The following is a 17148-nucleotide window of genomic DNA, read 5'->3' as shown; positions in this document are numbered from 1 at the left end:
ACACAGGCTGGGACTTGGGTCTGGGAGGGTACCAAGGAACCTTGTTGTTCGTGGGGCTGTGGCATGGGAGAGAAAGCATCAGGAGAGGAGATGGGACACTACTGAGCTTCTTAACTGGTCCCTCTCCACTCTGTCACTCCTACCAGGCTTGTTTGGTTGTCTCTCTAGATGCACTCAGGCATTTATCTCTGCCACAGCCTTCCTGCACAAGCAAATTCTTTAAGGTGACATTTTACAAACAGGGTGGAGGTGATTTTCCAAGTGCTCAGCATAACCCACTATGATATTTAAGGTCCTGTTTTTTAAGATGTTCTACTACCTCACCAGTGACTACTTTCACATTCTGTCAAGGCCAAGCCTGAGCTCCTGTTCCTGTAAACTGAAATGCTTCCACTGGCTCTAATAGGATTTGAATTGATCCCCAAGCCTTGTCCTGCAATTCCTCTGGTAGAGAGCAGAGGTGATGGCATTCCCTGTCTCTTTTCCTCCTCCTCCTGTCTGGACTGCAGGCCCACCAGGGCAAGGAGCTTCAGCTGTACAGCACCCACACTGGGAGCCTCCAGGATCATCTGAGCTCTGCACCATCCTGCAGATTGCAGTGGTGATAGAGGGAACTGAAATGTGCAGCTCAGGGTCATTCAGCTGCTTATAACCACCCATTCTATGTCCTCCCTCAATATCTACTGTAATCAGTGAAATTACTTTTGTGGGAGCTGACACAGAGGAAGAGATTGTTGGATTGATATTCTGTCTAGCATTGATGAAAACCTTTTTATAATACCTTAATCCAGCACCCACAGAAGCAATTTGCTAATCTCTTGCTGACTTAGCTTCTACTGGGATCGACCATATCCAGTCACATTACCTGGACAACCATATTATGTTCTTTCTATGCAGAGAGAAAATGTCCTTCCTGACCCCAGAAGATGGTCAGCTTTTGCTTTGAAGCATGAGATCTGATTACCATTGTCCTAGATTGCATAGCTGCAAATGCTATTAATTGCTACAAAGTTATGAAGCCTTTTACACTTCAAATCTATCCAGACTTTCATCTCAGCTACATCCTGCAGCAGGGAATTGTGTAGCTTCACTATACACTGAAGAAAGGACTACTTCCTTTTAATTTGCTTTAAAAGTTGTGCCCTTTAATTTTGATGTGTCCTCTTGTTCTCGTATCATCAAAGCATTAAAATGTTTCTGATCACTTTTTATTCTAACCTTCATATACCTTTGTACTGGACCCCAAATGCCCTTTCTTATTCCTAGCTTTCCCAGGCTAAATAAACTATTAATTCTAGGCTTTCCCTATTTAAGTTGTTAATATTTGTCAAGCAATTTAAAATATATTAATACGGTTCAATTATAATGTAACTTCTATTTTTTTATCCTCCCTTTTAATGTCCCAAGTATCCATCTAATTTGCCATCAATCTCCATTGATTCTCCCTCTGATGGTGTGTTAGTCTTTACAATGTCCCAGGGAATATTTCTTCTGCTTTCCTGACCAGCATTTTGGAACAAAGCAGCTGAACTCCAGCAGATCATAAACATGATTCACTCTGCACTCACCATGTGGATGGATTTGCTGTTGCTTAGACTCTGATCCTGTAAAGAGGTTTCCTTATATCCATGGGGCTCTAATTAAAAATTTCTCTGTGTGATTCAGATTGCAGGATTAGGCCCTTTGCAGTCACGATTGCACTGGGTCAGCAACACCTGAGCACACGTTTGAAAGCAAGCCTCTATTTGACATTTTTGAGCCTGTATTTGATATTTTTGAGCCTGTATTTGATATTTTTGAGCCTGTATTTGATATTTTTGAGCACTATCTGAGCACTCACAAATGCTGCAGCAGTGGGGCCTGCATGCCAGCCAGACAGCTGAGATCAACCCAGTCACAGAGAGGGCAGAGATGGACAATGAGAAATGGTTACTCACTCCTTCTCATCCTATTGGAAGTGGGAGACACCCAAGGAAATTCTGGGGTACTAGATCTAAGAAAATCCCAAATAAAATATATTTTTTTTTTCACACAGCTCCTAACCAATTCCACTGCTACAGAGCATTATGAGAACCCAAAACTTTAAAGGACTCAATGAAGAAATAACCACTCACAGGAGCTTCCTGGTGAGACTGCACATGACAGTCCTGAGACAACTGCTGACTTTACCCATCCCCAGGCAGCTGAAAGGTGACAGCACTCATCCAGGCCTTTCAGATCCTTCCAGTGTCCTACTCCTTTGGTAAAACCACTTTCCAGTTTTTCCCATCCAGACTCAGCCCCACCACCAAACCGTGTCACTCCTTCCTCCACATCACTACTAAATCCCACATCCAGTTCCCATCACTACATTTAGCAGTAACTCTTCTCCCCCAAGAAGCAAATAAGAGGATTGATACATATGCATCTCTAAATACACCAAAAAAAGATTTTTTCAGAATATTTATGAGACTTCAAATTCCTGCTATTAGGCTACTTTAAGCCAGCACCATATAAATATTGTGGGAGAATCCTAATGGGTGTCTTTTGCTTCCCTGGCTAAACAGATCTATCTGTTCATTGGCCTAAAATATGGTAGAGCAACCCACCACCATTTTCCAATACTTTATACTTGTATTTTAGGGGAGTGGAAATGGCAGATAAACACATTATCAGCATTCTCAGGCACAGAACAGTGAAGCCTGGAGTTGTTTTGCAGAAGCACCTCTGAATTTGGACGGCATGACACAAGCAATTCTAGAAATAGCCATTGGTCTTAAGGCTAAGCTTACACGTATCCTCTTTGCTGCTTTTTTCCTTCCCATTCACAATTTTAGCACAAACATTCTGCTGTCTTTGTTAGTTCTTGCCTTTGAATCCCTCAGTGTTTCTCCAGCATCTTTCACTCTCACCTTGTACCTCCTAAGCTTGCCCTGCTCCCTCCAAACACACCTTTAATTTTGATTGCAAATGTCTCCCAGCACAGAGCAGTGCAAGAAGTGCCTGGAATAACTCTGGCATCCTCATATCCTAAGCATGGAAGTGGTCTGAGCCAGGAGGGACCCATAGCCACATATGTACCCCAGCATATGTCTGAGGGCTTTGCTCACCCGCTCACCATCTGTACCTGCCTGCAGAGCAGTCACATGCTGAAAGCAGCCAGGCTGCTCCAGCACTCAGAGCCTGCCTCCCTGCTCTGTTTATTCCACTGATCCCAGAAGCCCAGAAGATTCACACTTCCTTGTCCTCATTCTCCAGCCTGTCCTGAACTGTCAACCTCTTCTCTAGGGTTACACTTCATTTCTCTTCATCCTTCCTTGGTTAGCTTTAGTTTCTTTGTACTTTTTTTTTATTTATTTATTGCTCTGAACTATTGAGCAAACTTATTTTATTTACTCCTCTGATCCTGGCAGCCACATCTGGAATGAACTGCCTGCACAAGGCAATGCTTTTACAACTCAGCCTCCCCACCTTCCACCATGCAAGTCACTATCCACAACTGCAAGGATAAATTACCAGAAAGGTCTCCAACGTTAGCAATGAATCTGACAACCTCATACACAGCTTCAGCAGGGTAAAGAGATGGCTAAATGGGCTCGTTTGTGCCGACTCAGGACTTCTGGCCAAAACTGCATCCAAAATCATGATGGACACAGCAGAGTCTGGAGTGTAGGCCAGGTTCTAAATCACACTCTAAATCAAACCCTAAGAAAGAGATCCTCACTCACCATGAAGCCAGTTAACTCCCCTATCTTCGACAGGCTGTGATGATTTATAGCAAGCAGTTCCAAGCTTTTCACAGGTACTGATTGTACAACATATTTCTGTTGCAATATGCAGAGGTATAAAAGTCCAAGAAGACCTGTCACAAGGCTACAGGCTTTATCCTCTATGAACACCAAGTGAAAGAACATACCTGCTATCAGGACAGCCATGGAACAGGTCCCAGGCATGAAGAGACTGCAAGAACCAGAGCTATTCTGCTGGAAATTGAGCAGCATGGGAGAAGGGATGGAACACGAGAGCTCCCTCTGCTCCTATGTTGTTTTGATTTCCAACAAAAAGCCCTGGAGCAAATTGTTTTTTTTTCTGGATCTTGCCTTATCTGTGAGGACCTCTCATAGCTAGGTTTGCAAGCTTTTGTGTCATTGCTCGGTTCATGTCAGCCCAGAGATGGCTTTGTTGTAATTTGTGAACCTCTGGAAGGAAAGATGTCACTGTGATAGCAACACCCCACTGAGCAGAGCTCATTGCAAACACAGAGGGAATTTGTTCCAGGGCTTGAAAGCTGTACTGGTACTCCTGGCACCCGAGTTCCTACCTCTGCCCAGCCTTTCTATCACCAATACAAACAGTGAACAATAACAGGATGTGCCTGGCAGAGGCTATTCACTCTGTCTTCCTCTGGAGGCCACCATTTGAAGCTGTTTTAGATTATTTGCTCCAATCAGTTGCTACTGCTCTGACTTACTGTTATTTCTATTGCCAGTGTAAGAGGTGATCCATCAGCAGCACAACCAGTTGTTTTTTTCTGAAATAGGAGCAGGGAATGGTGCACATCAGAGTTCAAGCATTGGGGAATGCTATGGCAGCTCCTCAAGAGGTGCCACCACTAGAGCCCCAGGGGTATTGGTACCACTGTGGGTACCACTCTCCCCCAGCACTGAGCTCCCAGTGGGTCTGTCAGCAGCAACAGCAACAGTGTTGTGCACAGCTAAGCTGTCAGCTGCGCCTTGTAGGCACCAGTAAAATGGATGTAGAGCACATGACTTCAGAAGAACAAATAGCAAAAATAAATACGCATCTTTCTCTCCTGTGATGCTGCTTGCAGGTCCTGCCTGAAGGCTGCAAGAAAACAGCTCGCTGAGCAGGGGTCTGGCAAGGTTCAGATGTGTTGTATTAAGCTCCCCAACCACAGAGGGAATCCTAGGCCAGGCTCTTAGCTCCTTTTCAAGATGACATGTTTATGCCCAATTTATGCCATCTTTACTTAGGATCTGATCCAGCATCCCCAAAGTAAACTTAACTCCTTCAATTAGCTTAGTCTAAATCAGCTGCTCCTCTGATTTCTCCTCTTTCTGCTGTTCCTCCCTCCCACTACTCCCAATGTTTTTTCTTCCCTGAAACAGTCAAGCTTAGCCTGTCAAGTCAGCAACAGCTCTCCTATGCCTACACCCCAACTCTGGTTAACGTCGCCTTGTTTGTCTAGTCCAGCTCTGCCCATATTTGCTCTCTCCAGACAGAACCCAGTGGATACATCCAGTTTCCTTCCCCAGGCCTCTCTGCTTCATCACATTTCCCTTCTCCCTCCCGATGACAAGCTGCAGCCTGCTGCAGCCCTGGTCCCAGCAGGACAGCTGCACACAGCAGTGCAGGGGCAGAAAAACCTCTCCTGGCACCCAGGAATACCCTGAGGTACCATATGGACCTGGGGGAAGATGCTCTGTCCTGACTCAGCTTAGCACCATTTGGTAACTCAGGATCCTGCCCCAGGCAGCAGCCATCTTCCAGCCAAGAGGAAGAATGGCAGGATCAGCCCATGATCCATGGAGCTGTTCAGAAGCCAGATCTCTCCCTGCGTGGATATTCTCCCTTACTGGGAAACTGTTCTGTGTGGCCTGGAAGGAAACGGGCCAAGGTCCTCACGGTTGTTAAAAATCTCATGATACTTTTGCAAGAGGGATGGTGTAAATCAAACCACAGGGCACAAGCTACCTTGCTCCGGATAATTTATATTCTGCCTCACTAAGTTCATCTCTGCACTTCTAATGCATGAAGTGATTTTTCACTTCCCCTGTAGTATTTGCTGGCATGGAAAAGCTGCTGGGCTCTGTCCCAGAAGTAGCTGCATTTCATCACCCAGGAAAAAAAAAAATAAAAAAAATTCTGCATGTTATAGGGCCAGATGCTCAGCAGAGGATCCCTTAACGCAGCCGCGGGATTGCAGCGGGAAAGGATCCGGCTCAGCCCCATTCAGCTGCTCCTGGGCTCCCGGCGCAGAGACAGCGCTCTGGGTGCTCCGCCTGCCCTCCTCCCGCGCCCGCGTTATTACCGCTTGGCTCCAGCCCCGGGGTTTGGGGAGGATGATGGGGAGGCCGCTCCCCGCCGGGCTCCGCGCCGCTCCGCACCCCTCCGCGCTGCTGCGTGGAGTCACAGCGCCCCCTGCCGGGGCAGAGCGGCGCCACGCGCACCGCGCCCGCGGAAGGGTCCGCGCTGGCCGGGGGGGGGGGGGGATGCTGGAAGGAACCGCGGCGGAGCGCTCAACTCCCCCCCCCCCAAAGCCAGTACCCTCCGGTTTGTGCCTGCGAACGCGATGTCCCGCGGGGGCTGTGGGGCTCCTCACCCCCTCTCTGAGTTTTAATGCTTATTAATTTTTTTAATTCTTTTTTTTCCTGCCTTCTTAAGGTCTCCGCACCAGCTGCAAGCACCGTGCCGGCAGAGAGCCCGGGGCAGACTCTAGAAACCCCCATTTCTTTCCGGAGGCGGGCAGGGACGCGCCGGTTCCCAGCTGGGGTCGGGTTCTGCAGCGCTCAGGGAGCGGCAGAGACGCAAGGATTCGGCTTTGAACTATTTCAGTCACACAGACAGCAGCGATCGGTGTCTGCTGCCAGCCCCGATCCCACAGCAGCCTCACGCATCCTTGCCACGCAGCGTGGAGCAGAGGTGAGGAGGGAGCACAGGTCCACTCTCCCTCATCTCTTTTGGGACCCTGCAACAACCCAACCCACCGCCTGTTCCTCCTCCCCCTCCGAAGTTTCAACCCAGACTTCAGTGTCCTCGTTGCATTCCTGATCCTGGAGGATGGGAGTCTCCTCACTAGGCCCTACGGAAGGAGGGGAAGGTCAGACGGGGGGGTGTTGTTTAAATACATCTGAGACCACTGACATCACCTCCCCCCTGCTCATCTCTGCTGGAAGGGGCTTGCAGAGGCAGGTTGTACCCTGAGGTTGGGTGGGTTCTGCTCTGAACCATCTGACAAGTGCAGCCTGGCACCGGGTGTGCTTCAGCTAGAGATGCAGATGTGGGTTTGCTCACATTACACCCTCACAAAGGGACAAAAAAAAAAAAAAAAACCCCAAAAAAAAACCCACACCAAAAAAAAAACCCCAAACCCAATGTAACTTCATCAGAGTACTTCCCCAACTCCAGCTCTTGAGCAGAGGGAGTAGGATGGAGATGGGCACACCACTGCTCCCCCCACCCTGTCCCCTGTCTGGGGCTTGTCTGCCTTTCCAGGAGTGAAGTCACAACCAAGTCCTGGAAATGTGCAAAGAGCAGTGAAACAAACATGGACACGCAGAATGTAGCAGGCTTTTTTCTGCTGAGTTGCAAAGGGCTTTGGAGTCAAGACAACCCCCAAATCAATGCCTGAATCTAAGTACAAGGGAGAAGACTACGTTGGAGGAACAAACCACCTACTGAGAGCCCTGCAAAGAAGACAGCATGTGTATGCTCATGGGAATGTCTAAACGTTTGATTCACATAATAAGAATATCAGTGCAGTTATTTCTGCACGTTATGGTGTGTGTTCCTGTGCAGATCAACTCTGTGTGCAGGGGAACTGTGGGGTTGCACAGCTCGAGCAGGTGCTTGCATCCGTGTGAAAGGGAGACCAAGATGCTGTGTTTAAGCATGGGGTGGACTGTGTGAGTTCCAGAGCATGTGGTTTGTGTGCTTAGCATGTGTATGAAGGTGAGGGAGACCATGACTGCCTTTCTGTGTGGTGTGTGGGAGGGAGAGAGCCTGGGTCTGTCTGTCTGTTACTCACAAGCAGATCTGATCAATATTTTCCTTTTACAAGGTATTAAAAAAAAAAAAAAAAAATCCTTTCAAATTCCTTACACCAAAGCCTCATCTCCTCTTTATTCCCTTCCTCCTCCTCTCACCATACCCCAAATACTTCTTTACAACTCTTGGAAAAGCAGCTTTACTGCCATTAACAAATTATTATTATGCACCCAGATGAGCAGCCAGAGGAAAGCATCAAGAATCCTTCCATCCTGCCTAGTGCAGATGTCAACGGCAAGGCTAAATCCATACCAAAAAAGAGTGCCAGCATTTCATCTGCTGCTTGTTTCCCTCCATAGCACCTAGGAAGTGACACCCCCTCCCCCCCCTCCCAGGTAAAAATCACGGCGGGTCTCTCCAAAGCCAAAACACACACATACCTTCAGCCCTCTTCCCTTCAAATCATCCCCTGGGGCTTTGGACCCAGGCTCTGTTGGACCCTCGGGGATGACGCAATGGCAAGGGGATGCCCCCTGTCCCCCAATTCCCCATGGACGGGAGGAGGCAAAGTTATGCTCCACACCACCCCTCGCAAGCAGCGCTGAGAGCTGAGCCGGGAAAAACCAATCTCCTGCGCTGTGGGATGCAGCCCCCACCCCCCCCCTCCGCCATCGCTGCCCTCCCCCGGCTCTGCCGCTGTCTCCCGGTCCCCACCAGAAGTAAAGGCAATCAGCCCAGTGTGGGATTCAAGGCGACAGACTTTCCTTCTCCTCCGCGCTTTAGCTTGTCACTTGCGAAAACGGAGCAGTGGATGAAGTGGAGATGACACCATCTCCTTGGGGACGGTCTCCCCCCCTCCGGGATCTATCGATACTCCGGAATACAGATGGAGCCCGGCTACCTCCCACCGCCACCACCACCCCCGCATCGCCGCCAGCCCAGCCGAGGCCGGGGTGCTAAACCCTCTCGCGGGGCATCCTCCAGGGGCTGCATCTTTCCCCACTAGGAACCAGTGCTCCCAGTCTTCCCAGTGCCAGCTGATCTCGCTCGCCACACACAAATCTCTACCCGGACTGCAGGACTTCTGCCTTACACCCCCCCCTCCCTTACACACTCCTTCCCCCCCAGTAACTTCATGCTGCCCAAGGCGGGGGTGCATGGCATAGGCGAACGTGTGCGCGGCGAGGGGCGGAGAGGGTCCGCGGGCGCGTTACACAACGCGAGGGAGGCAGGACGGGGAGCGGGGGGGCCCACGGCGGGGCCGGGGCATCGTTGCAGCCGCAGCGCAGCGCTCGCCTTACCTGATGCTAATGTCCCTCTCTGGCGGAGATTTGGTCGCCCGTGGCTTTTATTCGGCTCGGTAGGAACTTGTGGGAGAGCTTCTCTGTCCAGCTCGCATACTGGGTGCTGGGCTGATAATGCAGGCGTGAAAATCCTGGGGCTCTAGCAGTCCTTTTCATGCTCAGACAGAAAATACCCTTCCTTGATCCAAATCGCGGGCATTAAGGGCAGAGGGAAAAGGAAAAAAAAAAAAAAAAAAAAAAAAGAAAAAAAGAAAAAAAAAAATCACAAAAAAATCCCCACCGACCTTTTCCCCCTTTTCCTTGCCTTTTTTTTTTTTCACCTTCCCTTATTCCTGTGCCCCCCCCCCTCTTCTGCTGCTCAGTTCGTAGCCATAGGGGGAAGGAGCAGAGGCAGCAGGGAGAATGGAGAGGGGGTTAGAAATAAAAATGAAAAGGGCTCCAGGAGGGAAGAGAGAGGTTGGGCTTGCCACTAGGGGAGGAGCTTGGAGCGGTCTGGAGAGGATGAATGGGGAAGAGGAAAGCAGGGAGGAGCCCCAGCCTGGCCATTTTATTCTAAGTAGTGTTTTGTACATAATTAGGGAAGGGGGAGGGGCGGGGGGAGGCAAAAAGGAGGGACTTCAGCTCCGGCCAGACGGAGCCTGGGCCGTGGGAAGGGAGGATGAGACCGGGAAGGGCCGCTGGACGGGGCTGTGGGGGGATCTAAACTTGTCTGCCCTTCTGATTTGGGCAAAAGGCTGCAGCGGAACCGACTGCGATTCCAGGCACCCCACATCCTTTCAATATATATATATATATATATATATATATTTATATGTGTGTGTATATATATATATATATATATATATATATATATATATATATATTTTTTTTTTTTTTTTCCTGCCCCCCAAACCCCGGCGTCAGGCAACACGCGGGCTCGACCCAGCCGAGCAGCGAGAGCTGATGGTTTGGGGAGAGGGCAGGAGGGAGGGGGGTGGGGGGAGAAGGAGTCCCCCATGCTGACCCCACCCTGGGGGGAGGAGGGGAGGGGGATCCCACCTCTGCTCCGGGAGCCGCTCCTCCACCACCAGCCCCTCCCCAGCCCCTCAGCACGGGCGCGGTTCAGCACCGCGGACAGCGCCGGGCGGGGCCGGTACCTTCACCCGCGGCCTCCCCGGTACCGGTACCGGTCCCGCCGCCGCGGGCAACGCTCGGCAGAGGCTGGGATGGCGGCTGCAGAACCGAACCGAACCGAGCCTCCCCGGGCAGCTGGCGGCTCTCCCAGCCCCGCTGCTGGGCTGGGTCTGCCCAGTAGGGTGGGCACAAGTCCCACTGCTGGGCTCAGGGAAGGTTGGGGACAGGGAATGGAGATAAAGGGAAGGGGGGGGATGCCTCAAGGGCATGACCCACACAGACGAATCTCAAAGGCAGCCCAGGGTAGAGAGAGCGTTTAACAAGTCCTGCTGTTGTGTGAGGTTTCCAGCCAAGGAGCCCTCAGACAAGTGCCTGGCTGTGCTGGCAGATGGGAAAAAAATTCAGGCACCTTGTGCAGGGTATTGGGGGGGGGAAAAAAGGGCAAGGAGAGCTGCACTCTTTCCATCCCCCTTTCTTTAGCGTGCAAGGACAGGCTGTCCTTCTCTCACCCATCCCCTATGGCTACACACATTGTCTTAGGCTAAATCTTCAGCAAATCTTCCCTAAGCAGAATTAGAAGCTGTTTGGTTAACTCCAGGCTGTTCTGATAGGGCTGAAGCTTAGCTTATCTCAGTTACAGTGTACCCAAAGCTCCCGAGTCTTACTTTTTTTCCAAGTGAGTGTTCAGCCACAGAGCACACTTTCTGGTAAGCCATCCCCAATTCTGTCACGTTGGCTTAAATAAAAGGCAGAAATGATGCTCACAGATTCCCCTGGTACAAGGCCACAAAGCCTTGTTTACACCAGAGCAAAGAAGATTGAGGGATCCTGTCTTAAACAGGACATATCTCCAAAGCACTTGCTTAAACAAATAAATGTTTGGGGTTATCAGTACCATGTTCTTTCATTGGTGCTCTTCAGATTTACCAGAAATGGAAGAGGAATCCTTCTGTCCTACATGACATGGTTTGAAATCAAAGCAAAGGCTGTAGTCACATGGGATTTACTGATTCAGCTAACAAAACTATATAGTGGATTTCTTTCCTCACTCATCTGGGAAGGCTGCTGTGTAACTGGGTCTGGCAGGACCTGGAATCACCCAGCCTGAAATTGCATATTTCTGTGAAAAGGGAGTGAGACAATTGCTGTGGTCAAACTCTTCAAGCACCCAAAGGTCTCACACAGACCTAGAGAACAACTCAAATATTCCCCACTAACATCTTCTAGAAAGTCAACAAACTCTTGGGACCAGTGTCCTGCTTGGAAACAAGAAATGCTATCACTCCTGTAAAAATATACTAATAGGAAAATAGGAAATAAAACAATGGGTCATTTTAATGATAATTTTCTTGTCCTAGAATATTTTCTCTTTTCCCCCCAAATTCACACACCCACTATTGCTGCCTCTTTCCCAAAAGCTTTTACTGTCTCTGTATCAAAAGAGGATTATTTGGTGCATTGAGTATTCAACATGTTCTCTTACAGTATTGTTGTGCTCAATGAGCTTTGCTCATCTGAATGGACACTCACTGCATAGTCCACTGGTTTAATTTGCTGCTTTGGAAACCTAAGCAGGTTACAGCATATTTAGCTATGTGTCTGTTCTTATGTGTCAAAGATAAGGTTTCTGGATGCCATTTTTAAAAACAAAATTATTTCACTTCAGTAGCTCTCTTTTCAGTGGTCTCTTCTTTATAGTCTTAGATATTTCAGCTCACCTTCTCCCTGCAATGAACAAAGCCTGGATCTTCACCCAAATCAGCAAAGCTCCATTGAACAAGAATTTTTATTTCTCTATCCAGTGAGGACTTTTTGACTTAGTAACAATTTTAGCACGTCCAATCCTCACTTCCCCACCTCCCTTCTTTTGACATTTGTCCTACAAGCAACATTTAGAATTTTTTTTTCCCCACCATTCTATTTTTCCCATGCTGGCAGATGCACCCACCCTGCCAAAGACCCAGATACCCATTGGGTTTTACAGCCCTTGCAATCTGACAGTTTTGCTCCAGGCACCTTTTTCCTCCCTGCTTGGCACCAGCCAATTAGATCTGACCCCAGGTCAGCCTTTGAGGTTAGAAAGGAAACCCCCAGTGCTCCCCTTGGAGCATTTCCCTTGGGAGCAGCTCTCTGGGGGGAAGCCCTCTCCTTGGGACAGGGCCAGCACCCAGGAGAACTTGCCAGGATTGATCACCCCCTTCCTTCATCAAATTAATTCTTCTTCTGGACAGATCCTGGAGTGAGCCCTCAGCCACTCTGGGTGAGTGAGGCCATTCTGGTACCCTGGAGGGGGAGGTTTTCACTTCTGTGCACATTTTGAGTCATCTTTCCAAAAGGATTATTCAGAAAATGGAGGAATTCTTAAGTTGCATAATATTATATTCCTGCCTGCCATCTGAACTTATGGTTTACTTTGGTTTTATTTTGGTGCTGGTTCATGTGTGGTTAGAATAAATTTTTATTTTAAGTAGGTGCTCTGGTTTTTTGGGTGCCTCTGCTTGTGGTTTATTTTGCTTTGTTCAGAGTGTTCAAGTGACTGCTCTGGCTGCTTTGTGGGTGCCTCTGTAACACCATGAAGAAAACAGAAATGAGTCAGTCAAGGGATAAAATTCAGGAGAACACCAACATACATGGTGTAAAGGGAGATTGCCCCACTTGAAAGGACCAGACCAAAAAAAAGTTATGGCAGCTGTGAGGATACAAAACCAGTAATTGGGACTGTTTGAAGTTTAGATAGACATTACATGAACCTGAGATATCTAGAAAGCAATAAAATGTTGTTCATGTAACAGCTGCCACAAAAATGGGCAAATGGAGTTTCCACTCTGTGCTCCAAGTGTGTTGCTAACTGCAGTACACAACTAAACACTGCACAGCTGATTGCTCCCCTCCACCCCCCTCCTCAGTAGGATAGAAGAAGAAAAAAAGGGAAAAAAAAAAAAAAATCAATAAAACTTGAGGGTCAGGAAAAATTGTCAAGTGATGGAAAGGCAATTACTCACTCACCACCTCACAGGTAGGTAGGCCATTATCCAACTAGTTCCTAAGGAAAAAGATTGCTAACCTAACTGAAATTCACATTTTCCTTTTCTTTGTTTTTTTTGGGGTTTTTTTTGGTTTTTTGGGGGGTTTTTTTGGGTTCCCCCCCCCCCCTTTTTTTTTTCTTTTTTTTTTTCCTTTTTTCTGAGCATATTGTTAAATGTCATGGAATATCTGTTTCAGGTCATCCCCCTAACTTCTTGTTCACCTCCACCCATGTACTGGGGGAGCAGAGAGAAAAACAGAAGGCCTTGATGCTGTGCAAACTGCTCTGCAACAGCTAAAGTATCAGCATGTTAACAGCACTCTCTGTCACAAATCTAAACCACAGAACCATATGAGCTGCTGTAAAGGAAATTAACTCTATCCCAGTCAGGCCAGTAAAAAGTGCCATTATCTAGTGCTAAAGGTGCCATCTGCATACAGTGAATACTTCATTTCTATTTGTGATTCCACAGTAAAAATGTCAGTGTCCCAGGAACTGGTGAAGATAATCAGACCCCACTCTGGGTTCTTTTAATGCTACCACCAAACTTTTTCCTTCCACATATCCTGTTGAGTTGCCCTCCTTGAGGATACAGAATGCATTCTTGTCAAGGTTTTGCAGACTTCATTGTTTATTACAGGCTAAAAATGGATTAAAGTTGCTTTGTGAGCATTGTATTGATATTCTGGTGCTCTCCTGGTCTCTTGTGAAATGTATTTCCTCTTTCTCCTCTGCAAACAATATCACAGTAAGCAGTGATCTTATTTAGACTGTGCTCTGTGTTGGTTGCAGAGAAATCCAATCCTAAACACGATTCATTTGGTAGAGGTATTCCATAACATGTTGGGTGGGTGTCTCACTGCTCACAGAGCAGAAGGGATGACAGAAAGGGCTGTGTGGCCAGGCTGTTGTGATCAGAAGTCTGGGAATGGGCTCAGGGTTAAGAGGCAAGGAGCCAGCAGAGACTGCTGCCATGATCAGCAGCTTAGACTGAATTCCTAAATGTTAGAGGGATGAAGCTAGAGGAGTTTAATACTTCACTCTAGAGATTGCTGAGGTGCACTGAAGAGCAAGCAAATGAACCTCTATCTGCTGATCTTCCCATCTTAGTCACAAATCCATCCTCTGTTGGCAGTCCTTCATATTCACTATTGTTACTATTGTCTGGTACCAAATACAAGTCATCAGGATTCATCACCTGCAGTTTAGTTTCCTTCTGAACTTGGACTAAGGTTTTCAAAAGGGAACTACTTGTAACTCCAACCCACCATGAGTTGTACACTGCACAGGAGGCTTCAAGCCTCCCTGTCTGCAGTCACTCAGCACTTCAGACCACTCAAAGTGGTGGTAGATGAAACCCTCACGCAAGGACTAGTGCTCAGTTGAGTTTTTTTTTTTCCTTATTCCTCACTCCAGCATATCTATGTTCTTGCATCTTTTTCATATCTCTTAGAGGCCCAAAAATGTTCACGGCACAGGAGATGGCAGAACAAGAGGCACTGATGTCTCTTGATCTTTATGAAGCAGGAATGAGAAAGAGGTATCCTAGCTTCATTAACAGGGGGTTTCTGGAGGAATTAGATGGCCTCTGTCATCCACAGTCTTCCTAAGCACAAAAGCAAGTAGAGTGCCAGTGCTGCTTTTCTGATTTACCCAAGAAAAGGCAGTGCACACCTAGCAGGGCTGTGCTCAGGCTGTTGGATGGGATGTTAGTGCAGAATAACAGCACCACCCACAGCATCACATCGAGTCCTGACACGTGCACACACCCGACAGCACAACTCTTAAACTGATGCTGATCTGTCATAAATGTGTGGGCAAATTATTATTTTTTTTCAGCTTCTGGAAGGGATGGCAGACTGTTTCATCTTTGCCTTTTTATCTCTAGATGATAAATAATGACCAAGCCACCTGGCTACCTACCATACAACAAAAGGGGGGACATTTCATTTTCTGAAGCCCAAGGTTCCATATCACCAGGACAGAGAGTCCAGCAGTTTCCAACAGTTTCCTGCAACCAAGCTGCACTCTCATCAGCATCAGGCTAGGTGAGAACAGACCAGCACCACTATCTTTACACAAACCAATATACCTGGCAAATATTGAATATAGGAAGAGAAGTAAGAAGTAATTTTTTTCTCCCCCACCGCCCTCCCGGCTATCATTTATTATTTATTTAGGAGAACATTTGAATTTAAATCACTAAGGAATGACATGTTTTAGAGCATGCTGCTACTCTAAGATAACTGCACTTTGCCTCAGGTATTCAGTGAGTCAGAGGGTTGATAGCTGGTGCATACCAGCACCCTGAGAAGTGGGGTTATTGTTACCATGCAGTAACCACATGCCTTGAGCAGCATTATTTCTCATGTACAATAGTGACTTTTCATCTTGTTAAGAAAAAGTTGATGTGATAGATTTCCAGGAACTATGTTGAAAGGCACAGGCCTAAGTGCTTTACAAAACCTGCATAAGCACAGCCTCTCAGGCTATTCTGGTTAGTGGTCAGAGCAGGAAAGCATCAAAATGTTCAGGAATATGTTTCCAGAAACATGAACAAGTAAACAATGAAGGATCCACAGCACACCTATCCAGCTATCTAGGAATAAGAGCTTTGGGTGTGCTGCAAAACACAGCTGCCAGACTGTTCAGATGTAGCTGTTATGCCAGTTTCCCAAGCAGCGTGTTAAAAGAGTGTGTATAAAAACTCCACCTTGTTTATTTTATTTGGATGCTTCCCAAAGCAAAGCCTGCTACTTACTCTGGGTATGCACACCTCTCCCTGAGCACTCCTGAGCTCAGCAGCTACCCTGCCCTGCTAATGGGAATCCTACAACAGCAAACCTTTGCCTTCATGCTGCTTCACCTCCTGCTGGCCAGACACACTCAGGTACCAGCAATTTCCAGCTTTCCATACCAAGCACTTCATTCACTGCATTTCTTCAGAAATGAGTCAAACATTATGCAGAAATTCAGTCTAGGGGATCCTGCAGGTTTTTATTTGTTATCTCCTCCCCCTCTTGGCATTCATTTGTCCACAGCAGCTCTGAAACAGCCCAAATGTCTCCTCTAGAGCACTGGCACTCCCAATGTCCCCGTGCTGCTACAGTAGATTCATACCCTAGATTCAGTCTTTACAGCCAACACTGGTTTTTTGGTTTCCAGCAATAAATTCTGCACACAGACCCTCAAGGAAATGCAAAGAGCTGTGGCTGTCAAGGGTTTCTTTATGTAGTGCTCATCTCAGTTTTAAGCTTTTCTTTTGCTCGTGACACCTTCTCCAGAAATAAACATTTCTTCCCCTGCTACTTTGAGATTGTTTCCCTCCAAGCCAGTCAGCACACCTAACTCTTCCCATCTTTCTGGAGGAAAATAACCCAGTTCACCTCTGGAAGGAGTGATCTATTGCATAAAAGGTGCAGGAGTGACCCGGACACCTGGGTTTTATTTTTGGTTCTTCTGCTGGGTCACCACTAATCAAGGGGATCACTGAACTCTTCTTTGCTCCTATGTAATACAAGTGATAACACCAGCCTAGTGCTCATCTTGTCAGGGTTATTGCTGCTCAGGTAACTCACCTAGAAGCTGGAACTGAGCACCCTGCAGTTGCCCACTCAGCTTTTTGCCTACAGAACACCACCAAGCCATGACAGTGGCCACATAGAAAGGGATTTGTAGGAAATGCTACTCCTGAGAGCATTGTGGTTTGCACCTACATTTCCACTCCTACAGTCACCCCCAGCAGCAAGACTAAAGCATCCCTGGAATGCTAACAGAGTCTGTCAAAGCCTCATTTGGCTTTGTACATCATCCCAAGGGACATTAAAAGCTTGCCTGGCAGACCTCAGTGTCACAATAGGTGAAATCAAGAGGAAATTGTCACTCTGCTGTTCACCTCGTTGTTTATGAGAGGGATGTAAAAAACAAGCAGAATTGGAAAAATCCCAGATATTCCAAGCCTCAGCTAAACATCTCCAGTCACCAAATCATCTATCCTTA

General features: G+C 47.5%; 1 protein-coding gene across 1 annotated transcript in view; it reads right to left on the bottom strand.

The window, feature by feature from the left end:
- The window catches only part of BRINP1 (BMP/retinoic acid inducible neural specific 1), an 81693-nt gene extending 72248 nt beyond the window's left edge, over positions 1-9445 (bottom strand). The window contains exon 1 of the mRNA XM_071766136.1: positions 9009-9445. The gene's annotated coding sequence lies outside the window, so the exon portion shown is untranslated. The remainder of the gene's footprint in view (positions 1-9008) is intronic.
- Positions 9446-17148: the final 7703 nt, after the last annotated feature.

Source organism: Heliangelus exortis, chromosome 22, assembly GCF_036169615.1.
Source record: "Heliangelus exortis chromosome 22, bHelExo1.hap1, whole genome shotgun sequence".
Classification (NCBI taxonomy): Eukaryota; Metazoa; Chordata; class Aves; order Apodiformes; family Trochilidae; genus Heliangelus; species Heliangelus exortis.
Note: the sequence above shows the minus strand (reverse complement) of the source record. Positions and strands in the feature narration are given on the sequence as shown.